Raw genomic sequence first — 13,592 nt, 5'->3', positions numbered from 1 at the left:
TTTTCCATTGCTGATATTTCCATTGCCAGCAAAACTGCTGTATGGCCATATTATGCCCCGTTACCTTGCAATTTGAAGCAAATTTGTGGTATATGTGGACCGAATTTAACGAGAAAATGTTGTGCGGCTCTCGTGTAGTTCGTTGACTCTAAGTATTTTTGTTGTTGAGAATGAATTCTCTTGTTACTGTTCCATTGTAATCATCAGTCCGAAAACTGGATTGCTTCAGCTCTTCGCGCTAGTCTGCATGGGATAATACACTAATGGCTATTAAAATTCCTACACCACGTAGATGACGTGCTACAGACGCGAAATTTAACCGACAGGAAGAAGATGCTGTGATATACAAATGATTAGCTTTTCAGAGCATTCACACAATGTTAACGCCGGTGCTGACATGAGGAAAGTTTCCAACCGATTTCTCATACACAAATAGCAGTTGACCGGCGTTGCCTGATGAAACGTTGTTGTGATGCCTCGTGTAAGGAGGAGAAATGCGTACAATCACGTTTCCGACTTTGATAAAGGTCGGATTGTAGGCTATCGCGATTGCGGTTTATCGTATCGCGACATTGCTGCTCGCGTTGGTCGAGATCCAATGACTGTTAGCAGAATATGGAATTGGTGGGTTCAGGAGGGTAATATGGAACGCCGTGCTGGATCCCAACGGCCTCGTATCACTAGCAGTCGAGATGACAGGCATCTTATCCGCATGGATCGTGCAGCCACATCTCGATCCCTGAGTCAACAGATAGGGGCGTTTGCAAGACAACAACCATTTGCACGAACAGTTCGACGACGTTTGCAGCAGCATCGACTATCAGCTCAGAGACCATGGCTTCGGTTACCCTTGACGCTGCATCACAGACAGGAGCGCCTGCGATGGTGTACTCAACGACGAACCTGGCTGCACGAATGGCAAAACGTCATTTTTTCGGATGAATCCAGGTTCTGTTTACAGCATCATGATGGTCGCATCCGTGTTTGACGACATCACGGTGAACGCACATTGGAAGCGTGTATTCGTCGTCGCCATACTGGCGTATCACCCGGCGCGATGGTATGGGGTGTCATTGGTTACACGTCTCGGTCACCTCTTGTTCGCACTGATGGCACTCTGAACAATGGACGTTACGTTTAAGATGTGTTACGAGCCGTGGCTCGATCCCTGCGAAACCTTACATTTCAGCAGGATAATGCACGACCGCATGTTGCAGGTCCTGTACGGGCCTATCTGAATACAGAAAATTTTCGACTGCTGCCCTGGCCAGCACATTCTCCAGATCTCTCACCAATTGAAAACGTGTGGTCAATGGTAGCCGAGCAACTGGCTCGTCAGAATACGCGTCACTACTCTTGATGAACTGTGGTATCGTGTTGAAGCTGCATGGGCAGCTGTACCTGTACACGCCACCCAAGCTCTGTTTGACTGAATGCCCAAGCGTATCAAGGCCGTTATTACGGCCAGAGGTGGTTGTTCTGGGTACTGATTTCTCAGGATCTATGGACCCAAATTGCGTGAAAATGTAATCACATGTCAGTTCTAGTATAATATATTTGTCCAATGAATACCAGTTTATCGCCGGCCGGTGTGGCCGTGCGGTTCTAGGCGCTTCAGTCGGGAACCGCGTGACCGCTACGGTCGCAGGTTCGAATCCTGCCTCGGGCATGGATGTGTGTGATGTCCTTAGGTTAGTTAGGTTTAATTAGCTCTAAGTTCTAGGGGACTGATGACCACAGATGTTAAGTCCCATAGTGCTCAGAGCCATTTGAACCAGTTTATCATCTGCATTTCTTCTTGGTGAAGCAATTTTAATGGCCGGTAGTGTAACTTAATGAGCTGTGTCAAAATCCATCAGCGCTGTATTAAATCGTCGAACGCGAGCGTGGCTTTCGTGTATTCGATTGCTGCGTGCACCACGCACCAAAGACGGCCGCTTCTGCGACTGCGACAGTTGGCCCTGGGAGATTGGGCGGGTGGGGCGGTAATGAGGAAGTAATCGCTCAGCGCCCCGCCGCATTCGACCTGGTTGCCCTCACGAGGTGCGTGCGTTGTGCTTGTTCTCCTCCCCTGCTCCTTCGGACAGCTTCTTGACAGTACCCTCCATAACGAAGCTGGTTTGAGGTCTCGCAGTGCCCGTAGCACTCGTGGACTGTGGAATCCCCATTCAGAAATACAATCTAAGACAAAAAACAAAGACGCACCACAAATGAATTGTCCAAATATGACGGAAATCGGTGGATGTAATGTACATGTCCAGACAAGCAACTTATATCAGAAAAATTGGTTGATTTATTCCAGGGCTTCCCAACCTTTTCAGCTGGTGGACCCCTTCTTCAGTGCAAAATCCATGGCGGACCCCTAATCAGTCAAGTACACAGTAACTTTAAATTTCAGAGCGAAACCCATGGGAACTGAAAGTTTCTTAATGCAAGTTCCATGTTCTCAATGACCCCCCCCCCCCCCCCCCAAGTATCAATAGTCTTTGGTTTAGAGATGAATGAAAACCACTTGAAGGTCAAAAATCGACTAATGAAATAGGTAGTGCACTGACAAAGCAAGTTTAACATTTAATGATGCCTGGGGGCGCATACGTGCCAGCGAGCTCTCTGATTGGTCGACAAAGCTCGCTCCGCGCATGCGTAAAAGGTTTCAGTGCATCTACCGCCGTGAGCTGGCGCTCAAACGACCCCCGTATTGTTGCGAAACAGTCGATCAGAGAAGCCGCATTCTCCGGCACTAAACTGTGTATGCGTTCTCACGTAGGAACCGCAAAGGCTGCTTGGGAATACGACCTGAAGTAAAAGTACACACGTTTTTCACACGAAAACAAAAAAAATTGTGATGAATTTGATTTTCACATTTTTATTCAATAATTTTACTCATTATTTTACACGATTTGGTGAAGTGTGGCCGCGGACCCCCTAGAAAGAGCCGGCGGACCCTTAGGGGTCCGCGTACCACACGTTGGGAAGCCCTCATTTATTCAGAAGGCAGGCCGGCCTTTGTGGCCGAGCGGTTCTAGGCGCTTGAGTCTGGAACCACGCTGTTCCTACGGTTGCAGGTTCGAATCCTGCCTCGGGCATGGCTGTGTGTTATGTCCTTAGGTTGGTTAGGTTTAAGTACACTGCTGGAAATGGAAAAAAGAACACATTGACACCGGTGTGTCAGACCCACCATACTTGCTCCGGACACTGCGAGAGGGCTGTACAAGCAATGATCACACGCACGGCACAGCGGACACACCAGGAACCGCGGTGTTGGCCGTCGAATGGCGCTAGCTGCGCAGCATTTGTGCACCGCCGCCGTCAGTGTCAGCCAGTTTGCCGTGGCATACGGAGCTCCATCGCAGTCTTTAACACTGGTAGCATGCCGCGACAGCGTGGACGTGAACCGTATGTGCAGTTGACGGACTTTGAGCGAGGGCGTATAGTGGGCATGCAGGAGGCCGGGTGGACGTACCGCCGAATTGCTCAACACGTGGGGCGTGAGGTCTCCACAGTACATCGATGTTGTCGCCAGTGGTCGGCGGAAGGTGCACGTGCCCGTCGACCTGGGACCGGACCGCAGCGACGCACGGATGCACGCGAAGACCGTAGGATCCTACGCAGTGCCGTAGGGGACCGCACCGCCACCTCCCAGCAAATTAGGGACACTGTTGCTCCTGGGGTATCGGCGAGGACCATTCGCAACCGTCTCCATGAAGCTGGGCTACGGTCCCGCACACCGTTAGGCCGTCTTCCGCTCACGCCCCAACATCGTGCAGCCCGCCTCCAGTGGTGTCGCGACAGGCGTGAATGGAGGGACGAATGGAGACGTGTCGTCTTCAGCGATGAGAGTCGCTTCTGCCTTGGTGCCAATGATGGTCGTATGCGTGTTTGGCGCCGTGCAGGTGAGCGCCACAATCAGGACTGCATACGACCGAGGCACACAGGGCCAACACCCGGCATCATGGTGTGGGGAGCGATCTCCTACACTGGCCGTACACCACTGGTGATCGTCGAGGGGACACTGAATAGTGCACGGTACATCCAAACCGTCATCGAACCCATCGTTCTACCATTCCTAGACCGGCAAGGGAACTTGCTGTTCCAACAGGACAATGCACGTCCGCATGTATCCCGTGCCACCCAACGTGCTCTAGAAGGTGTAAGTCAACTACCCTGGCCAGCAAGATCTCCGGATCTGTCCCCCATTGAGCATGTTTGGGACTGGATGAAGCGTCGTCTCACGCGGTCTGCACGTCCAGCACGAACGCTGGTCCAACTGAGGCGCCAGGTGGAAATGGCATGGCAAGCCGTTCCACAGGACTACATCCAGCATCTCTACGATCGTCTCCATGGGAGAATAGCAGCCTGCATTGCTGCGAAAGGTGGATATACACTGTACTAGTGCCGACATTGTGCATGCTCTGTTGCCTGTGTCTATGTGCCTGTGGTTCTGTTAGTGTGATCATGTGATGTATCTGACCCCAGGAATGTGTCAATAAAGTTTCCCCTTCCTGGGACAATGAATTCACGGTGTTCTTATTTCAATTTCCAGGAGTGTAGTTCTAAGTCTAAGGAATGGAAAAACTGGTAGAAGCCGACCTCGGGAAAGATCAGTTTGGACTCCGTAGATATTGGAACACGTGAGGCAATACTGACCCTACGACTTATCTTAGAAGATATATTAAGGAAAGGCAAACCTACGTTTCTAGCATTTGTAGACTTATAGAATGCTTTTGACAATGTTGACTGGAATACTCTCTTTCAAATTCTGAAGGTGGCAGGGGTAAAACCCAGGGAGCGAGAGGCTATTTACAAAAAAGAAAAAACAGTCTAGTAAACATGGCCTCTAAAATGCGTATCTTAAGATCTATGAGCACTTGTTCATCTTCGCTACAGTGAAACACTCTTCTCCTGAAAAAGTGCTGATAGCTCTAAAGGCGCGCATTTTAGTGTCCACGTTTAAGACTGTTTTGCTTCGAATGATCGTCCGCGTCATAATCCTGAATATTGACGAATCCTCCTGGGACACACTGTATCTCGAGATCTTTTTCTGAAACATGTAGTGTTGTTTTACTTTCATATAATATGCGAAGATAATGTCAAATAAAATAGCGTTTCGCTGATTTAAGCACACATGGGTGCATGAACTTTGATATATGAGCCATTATCTGACGCAAGTATTAAACATTAGTCATAACACTGAAACAATCCGTCCATGATCACTTTTATTAGCATCGCATCTCAGCCATTTTCGGGAAATCGAGGTTCAGAATTGTACGAGCAACTCGCAAGGACTAGCATGATATCTTTAAATGGGATGCGGCCGATTTCGTTATTCATCATTCCCCTATCCAAGTTTATACTCCATTTTTAATGACTGCATTATCGGCAGGACGTTTAATCCAAACCTACCCCACGTTAGTTTCTTAGCGAGAAGAATGGAGTACAGTGACACAGCTAAAAAGCGGTTTTGATTGCGCCCATCAGACATTTTGCTGTTTTAAAGAAACTCGCCGCACAAAGAAACAAAATAAACAACGAAAACCATTCAAAACTTTACATTGGCCGTGCCTAAACTGGCGCTGAAGTGAACAGAGCGGTATGGCAACTCTGAATAGAACAGAAGGCGGTCACGAAGTCTATTCTCTGACTGGTTGTTGCAGTGGTAGATGCCGTGTATAGCGCGTTAACATATAGTTGGCAGACCGCTTCCTAGTCCTGAATCGGTTTTTTTTTTTCTGCTGCCAACATTAGATAGCTGTCTGTATTATGTGAGGTATCCATTATCGTGTACTTTGTTATTGTTTTGCACTTAAAGTGTTCTGAGTGTATTTTACTGTTCAATACGTTATTAAAAGGACTGATGATGCAGTTCCTGAGCCGTCCGTCTTGTGACTCGCCTACCGGTAGCCTACTTTAGAAAAAAGCTAATGCTACGTAGCAAAATTATATTGCGTACGACTGAACTTTGCAAAATGGAAAGGGAGCGGAAAGAATTACTCCACCAAGCTTTCGTGAGAGCTGCTACGTACACAGGACAAAGCATGCGTAGCACTGGTATGTTCAAATGGTTTCAAAGCATCTACCTGGCGCATCACTGAAAATGCTTGGGAAGAAAAGATATTTAGTTAGAGATCGCTTCGACTGTACCCTTTCCTTAGTCCGAATTACTTTATGTTGTACCTTTCGTTACTGCTGTATTGTTTTGTATGGAAACGCCTCTGGTTAAGGTATTACTTCGAAACCCATTCACATGACAGTACAGCCCCACTGTCGATGAAATTATCGTTATTCCGATCAGATCAGATGTAAGTGAGAAAGAGTCAGACACACAAACAGAAGTGAAAGCTAATGATCATGTGGTTTGAAGTGTGACAGCTTCAATAAATACCAAAGACAACTTGCCATTCATTATGTCGTAAATTTTATTTAATTTCGTACTCTTTCCTTCCCTTGCAATAAGTGCACTTCATAGCTGCAGGTAGGATTTTTGTTACTATAAACCGTGTTAATGTATAAGACGATTTCAGTTTCGTTTACAAACAACATTATAGAGCGAATTTTTGATTTCATGCCTGATTTATGCTTTCACGGGAGCACCACGCACTGTTTATGGTGCCAGCACTGCAGTGGGTAAGCGTGCCTTGTTTTACATGGCACAGCTCCTCAACACGCGTCCGCTAATGTGGGGACCGGACTAGCTTCTTGCGTTACCCACGCTGAAATCAGCCGTCTTAAAGTTAACACACCGTAAACAAATAGCTAGCTGCCAATCACTTTGTTATTCTAAACCAGATTTTCACAGCTGTTACACTTGAAGCTGTACGTCTGCGCCTGCCGTAAGGCGCAATACATCTACATCAGTTATACTTTGCTCACTGCAGCAAGGGAGACCATACGAATGGAGCGAAGGGGGTGGGGATAGCGTCAATTCTCTACAGAGTGTAGTAAGTATTTTTGTCATTTATAAAATTTAGTTGTTGTGACACAACACTCCTCGAAACTGACCAACTCATTTATGTAAACTATGACTATTTAAAAGTATCCGGTAAAATTTCGGCAGACGCCCATGTCCACAAGCCATCTTTCGGTGTGTGACGGAGGGTGCGTTGAGTACGACTGTCGCTTCCGCCTTTTCCCATTCCAGTCGCGAATAATCCGCCGGAAGAACTATTTTTGGCATTCCTCCGTGTGAGCTCGAATCCATCTTATTTTACCTTCATGGTCTTGTCGTGAGATAGGAGGAAGCAATGTACTGATTGACTTTTGTAGGATCGTACACACACAATCCTCCGTGACGCACAAAGCGTCGTTATGTTTGCCAGTGGAGTTTGATGAGGTCTCCGTGATTCTGTTGTGCTTACTACATGAATCTATAACGAAACACGCCGCTCTTCTTTGAATTTTCTCTGTCTTCTCTATGATTCCTATCCGGCAGGGCTCCCAGACCCACGAGCAGTGATGAAGATACGGTCCAACGAGGTGTTTGTAAGCTACCTCTATCGTGAGTTAGATTTCCGCACGATTCTTGCAATGAATCTGTATTTAGACTTTGCTTTTCCTACCACTAATTCCTGCTATATGTCGTTGCAGATTTTACGTTTGTTAGAGTTTCCAGAAATTTGTCATCTATTACGAGGCTTTTCTCTCTCTGCGACTTTCGTGTGTGGAATGCAGTAATCCGTGAACAGCTACAGACAAATTCTGACTTTATGCCGGATCACGTTAAAGGTATTTGCAATTTCTTTTAACGTAATCAAATAGGTTGACCAGAGCCTAACGAGACAAGGCCAAAGTATTTTTGCATCTTCATTAATCACTGAGGTCCTGGAATTAAGTTCTTTTTCATGGTATTGCGTTATTATTGTGCCAGAATAGCAAATTTGTTTGGTACAAACTCAGTGATACACAAGACGTCAAAAATGGTTCAAATGGCTCTGAGCACTATGGGACTTAACGTCTATGGTCATCAGTCCCCTAGAACTTAGAACTACTTAAACCTAACTAACCTAAGGACAGCACACAACACCTAGTCAGACTTTTTTGCTTCAAATGATCTTCCCTGTCGTATACCTGAATATTAACCATTCCTCCTGGGACATGCTGTATAGGTCTGACATGAAATTACAGAATGAAAATATGCTGAACATGGGGATGTTTGTGCTGTTGTTGTGTCCATTCAAATGGTGGGCTACCTGAAAGTTTATGCCAGTCTCTGTGGAAACTAGCTTCTACAGCTCCCCTTCAGGGGCCTGGTGTGAGGTTCACCAGAAAAGGATGCACCATATGCTCAGTATATGTATTTTCCCTCATTAATTGTCATTCCTTGTGCACACATCTCTCTGCTAATACATTCCAGTACTCAGTAGCTCTCCTGTTATTGTCTGCACTTTCTCTGTATCTTCTCTTGAAGTCTTCCTATATTCAGGTATATGGGGTATATTCATAAGATTCTATTCATTTATTAGCCATGATAGAGAACTTCTCCCTGCCCCAGTTTATGTGCCCAAACAGTGGATCTGAATGATTATGTCCCATATTGATATCAGCTAGTTATGTAATACAGTCTAATTGTAAGATGTCAACATAGAAAAAATTAATGATTTTTGTGATAAGGATGCAAGTATATAGTGTCCTTCTGAAACTGATTTTCATATGTCACTATTGATCTTTTTTGTTGCAGTTGTCTACTGTGATTATGCAGCATCAGGCAGATCTTTGCAGTTCATTGAGGACTACATCATGCGAGAAGTCCTCCCCTGCTATGGAAACACACACACAACTACAAGTATAACCTCTCTTCAGACCACACTTTACAGGTAAACTAGCCGTATATATTTTAAAAGTTGTTCACATGTAATAGAAATCATAGGATTTTATTTTAACTGTGAAATGATCTGAAAGAAATAAGATTAGAAATGAGAACTGTTGAGATGATGGTGCATATTATTTTTACCGTAGATCCTGAAATTGCATATTTTGTTGGACTTAACAGTGGTGAGTAAGTATTTACTTGGCACCTTATTATGATATAGCTTGCTCAGCAATTTGAGAAAGTTCTGGTGTAAGAAGGTAACAAGCTACTGTGATTTTGTATTCATTGGAGTGGAAAAAATGAACAAGTACCATTGAAATCAAATATGAACATTACTCTGAGAACTTTTTCTGCTGAGCGGGGTTTATTCTGTGCTTTGCATAATATGTTGTAGCTGAAACACTTTTGTTCTGATACACGTCAGTGGCATGGCAGAGATAAGAAGAGGTGAATTTCTGTGATGTTGATAACTAGATTTTCTAATGATTAGACTGCTGTGTACATTAGACAAAATGTCAACAGAAGGCTTTAGTGATCAGCTAATGACAGTGTTCAGTGAGAGCAGGAAACAATATTGCATACATTTGAAGTGAATGGCAGACATCTGCCCAGTGACTAAAAATCTGTAGCAATGAGTCAAAGATATTAACTAATTGTTCTCAGCTTTCACATTCCTCCCCCCCTTCCCCACTTGACAGATTTGCTAATATTTGAATTGAAGGCTACCTAAGAAAGTTATAAAACCTTTTATTGATATAGCATGAAGAGCTACTATTGGTGCTGTAGTCTACTTTTGATGCTGCTGGCTAATGGACCCTTTGATAACTTTCATTCTGAAAAATTACTTTTATTCAAAACATAGAATTTAAATTTCTAGTTAAGAAATAATACATATCAATACACATTATAAAAATGGATGAGTATATATTTGTATGTATGTTCCACATCTTCACCACTGGACCGATTTAATCCAAACCTGGTACACATATCACTTACTGTTAGGAAAGAATCGCTGTTGAAGAAGAACCACTTACCTATCACAGGGGTGGCAGGTGGGGGTGAAAAAGCAGTGTAGTCCATGACACGTGAATATCCATACACTAATCATCCAGTATTTGAGAATGACAGCACATAGAATGACTTGCAACAAACTTTACAAATAATTTCAAACCTTTACAAAACTTATTTCCGTGACAGTCCCCACAAAATGATGAAAGGAAAAAGTTTATCACTTACTACATTTTCACTGTTCGTGCTGATACACTACATGAACTTCCCCAGGAAATTACCCCATATTTGTCTAATTTGTAGATAAGCAAGTCATTTTCATGGAGTCAAATGCTTTTGTGAGATCACAGAAAATACCTGCAACTTTACTCCTCTGATTCAATGATTTGTCTCTCTTTTCAATAAAGTTATTCACTGCATACAGAGTGTTTTTTCCTGATTGAAATCCAAAGTGGTTGCATATAATAATATCATTTTTTACAATAAAGTTTTTTATCTGGTTTGCAGATACTTTCTCTAACACTTTTGACAGGACTGCAGGAATAGAAATAGGCCGATAGTTTTCCATGTCTTCCCTCGATTATTTCTTGAACAGAGATCTGACTTTGGCATACTTCAAAACATTGGATCTGACTTTGGCATACTTCAAAACATTGGGGAAACATCCCTTTTCAAAAGACTGGTTGAATATTTTGTTTAGGTTAAGTACTATTATGTTACACACTGTTTTAATCACTTTAGTGGGTATACCATCCCACACAGCAGAGTTTTTATTTTTTTAATGATACAGTAACATTTTCCACATCCTTTACTGTTACTTTTTTAAAAATCCTTAAGAAACTCTGATTCTTGGTGGATTCCAAAGGGATTTACTTTACTCTGATACTCTCCTACATCAACATCTGACTTTGCCACATTTATGAAGAATTCATTTTAACACTCTGATATTTGACCCATGTTTACAATAAAGCTACCTTCTACTTTAATCCTAAATATTTCATTACTGCTAACTCTAACACATAACTCTGATTTGACAACAGACCACACTGCTTTTGTTTTACTTTTATGTTGTACAATGAACTTCTTCTTTGCCATTTGTTTGGCTGCCTTCACAACTTTTTAAAATATAGCTTTACAATGACGAACATAATCAGTAAACTGTCTTTTTTTAATAGTATTACAGTTAATTGTGATGTTCCTCTTGCTGGCACTAGAAATTTTTATACCCTGGGTTTACCATTTAAGTTTATTAGTCCTTTTGTTGCACGTGTTTCTAAGTGGAATAATTCCATTAAATATTTCAAGGAAGCTACTTAAAAAATTGTTTAAGTTACTATTACTCGAAATACAGCTGTTGAAAGCCATTCAACCTCTCTTAACTTATTTCTAAATGTAACTGAGTTTTTTTCATTGAATTTCTTTTTCATATGGCTTTTGTTACAAGAAATTTCTTTCTTAATTTTTGGTAGTTCAATGAATAAAGCAGGGTGGTCAGAGATTAATTTGTTAGAATATTATCAATACATATAGCTGACTGTGCATTTACTGTATTGGGTTGCATGAAGTTTATTTTGAAACCAAAGCTTTTTTATTAAGTCAGTGAATTTGGACACATCATTGCTTTCAACTATGATATTAATATTGAAGTTGGCAGCTGTTACCATCTTTTTCCTTTTTTCTTTACTGAATTTTTCAATCGGGCATGATATCACCAGAAAAGCTTCAATAGTAGCTTTCTTGGCACTCTATCAATAGAAACTACTATGGCACTGAGGTCTTTCAACTCAATACAACAACTTTCAAACATACACTCTTCATTCAAATGATTAAAATCATTTCTTATTTCATATTTTATACCAGAATGAGTAAGTATGCAGGAGCCTCCATGCCATTTCTCTCATCTAAAAAGCTGTTGGCAAATTCAAAATTTTCAATTTCATTAAGAATTTTGTCAGATGTAAGCCAGTGTTAAATTTGTAATTCATTCACTTTATATCTTTTGTTTGAAAATTCAGCACATAGATCATTTACATTCAAGTGCATTATGTAGGGACATTCTTTAAAATACTTGTGTGCTAACTCAGACAGTACTTCATACTGAAGTACATGGCAGCCCATAGCATCACACAGACATGACAAGCAACTTGTCTGTGGATCCATGTTCACTGGAATGTTATTGCTTCTGTTGTCATATATTTCTACCCATGTCAGTTGTCACTGTTAGTTATGATGCATCTCGTATAAAATGAGACCAGAGAAGCAGTCATCCATGGAACTTTGTGTTTTCAGAAGGGAGTTTTGTATCCAAATGAGCACAGAACTTTCGGTATCCACGATCTAGTGCATTCATTCTGAGAAATGCAGGGAAAGTTAGCTGATACTGAGATATTGTGAAATACCTGTACCAGCATATGCAACACATTAAAAGAGGGCAGCATATGTCTTGAAATAAAAACTCTCATGCTTTTATCAGCATATTAAAATAAAATAGGATCAATGTGTGTGGCCTAAGGAACAGAACAGTATTGTCAAAGACATGCTGTTAAGTATCTAAAGTAATTTTTGCATTTTTTTTTTACATACAAATGGGGAAAATTAACTGATCATCAGTGAAGTAAAATAAAATGTTTATTTCAAACTGGCTTTATGCAAGAAAACAATGTCTTTCAAGAGATCAAGGTTTACACCTAGAGAGCCTCACCAGATGAGCAAACATTGCTAACTGTACAGTCAGTACAGCATAAATTTTGTTAAATGTTGCACCCAGAGAATCGGATAGGGTCATTGCAAACTTTTTCATATAAATTGGCCGTGGGACAGTGCAGAGCCCACCAGGCTTCCTCTCACCATGCACTACATTCCTGCCTTCTTTTTGCAATGTTCTGCTGGTTGTTTGCTGTGATATCAGATGGAAAATTGAAATCTGATTGGGAGCTAAGACTTCCTATCATTCACTCTTATTCACCTTATTATTTCTGCACAGTTGCTCATATCTTCTGCCAGAAATTTGTTTTCCAAAGTGCCACAGTTACTGCTGGAAATTAAGAGTACAAACCCAACATCCAATTCTTGAAATAAGTATGACACTTCTCATAATCAACATATAGTATATAGTACTCTTGTTTACAATGACTATACATTACAAAGTTGCTTCCTTATGCAAAACATTATAAATTACCTCGAAGAAAACTGTCTATTGACACACAGTCAACATGGGTATAGAAAATATCGTTCTTGTGAAACATAAATAGCTCTTTATTCACATGAAGTGTTGAGTGCTATTGATAAGGGATTTCAGATTGATTCCATATTTCTGGAAGGCTTTTGACACTGTACCACTCAAGTGGCTTGTAGTGAAATTGCGTGCTTATGGAATATCGTCTGTTATATGACTGGATTTGTGATCTCCTGTCAGAGAGGTCACAGTTCGTAGTAATTGACGGAAAGTCATCGAGTAAAACAGAAGTGATTTCTAGTGTTCCCCCAAGGTAGTGTTATAGGCCGATTGCTTTTCCTTATCTATATAAACGATTTTGGATACAATCTGAACAGCCGTCTTAGGTTGTTTTCAGATGACGCTGTCATTTATCGACTAATAAAGTCATCAGAAGATCAAAACAAATTGCAAAACGATTTAGAAAAGATGTCTGAATGGTGCAAAAATTGGCAGTTGACCCTAAATAACAAAAAGTGTTAGATCATTCACATGAGTGCTAAAAGGAAAATCCATTAAACTTCGGCTACACGATAAATCAGTCTAATCTGAAAGCCGTAAATT

At 42.0% G+C, this 13,592-nt stretch overlaps 1 protein-coding gene across 1 annotated transcript in view; it reads left to right on the top strand.

Annotated features, from left to right (window-relative positions):
- Positions 1-8,674: 8,674 nt before the first annotated feature.
- LOC124804985 overlaps positions 8,675-13,592 on the top strand; it is a 92,379-nt gene continuing 87,461 nt past the window's right edge. Inside the window, exon 1 of the mRNA XM_047265376.1 lies at positions 8,675-8,810. The gene's annotated coding sequence lies outside the window, so the exon portion shown is untranslated. The remainder of the gene's footprint in view (positions 8,811-13,592) is intronic.

This window comes from Schistocerca piceifrons, chromosome 7 (assembly GCF_021461385.2).
Source record: "Schistocerca piceifrons isolate TAMUIC-IGC-003096 chromosome 7, iqSchPice1.1, whole genome shotgun sequence".
Classification (NCBI taxonomy): Eukaryota; Metazoa; Arthropoda; class Insecta; order Orthoptera; family Acrididae; genus Schistocerca; species Schistocerca piceifrons.
This window is presented reverse-complemented; position numbering and strand designations above follow the sequence as displayed.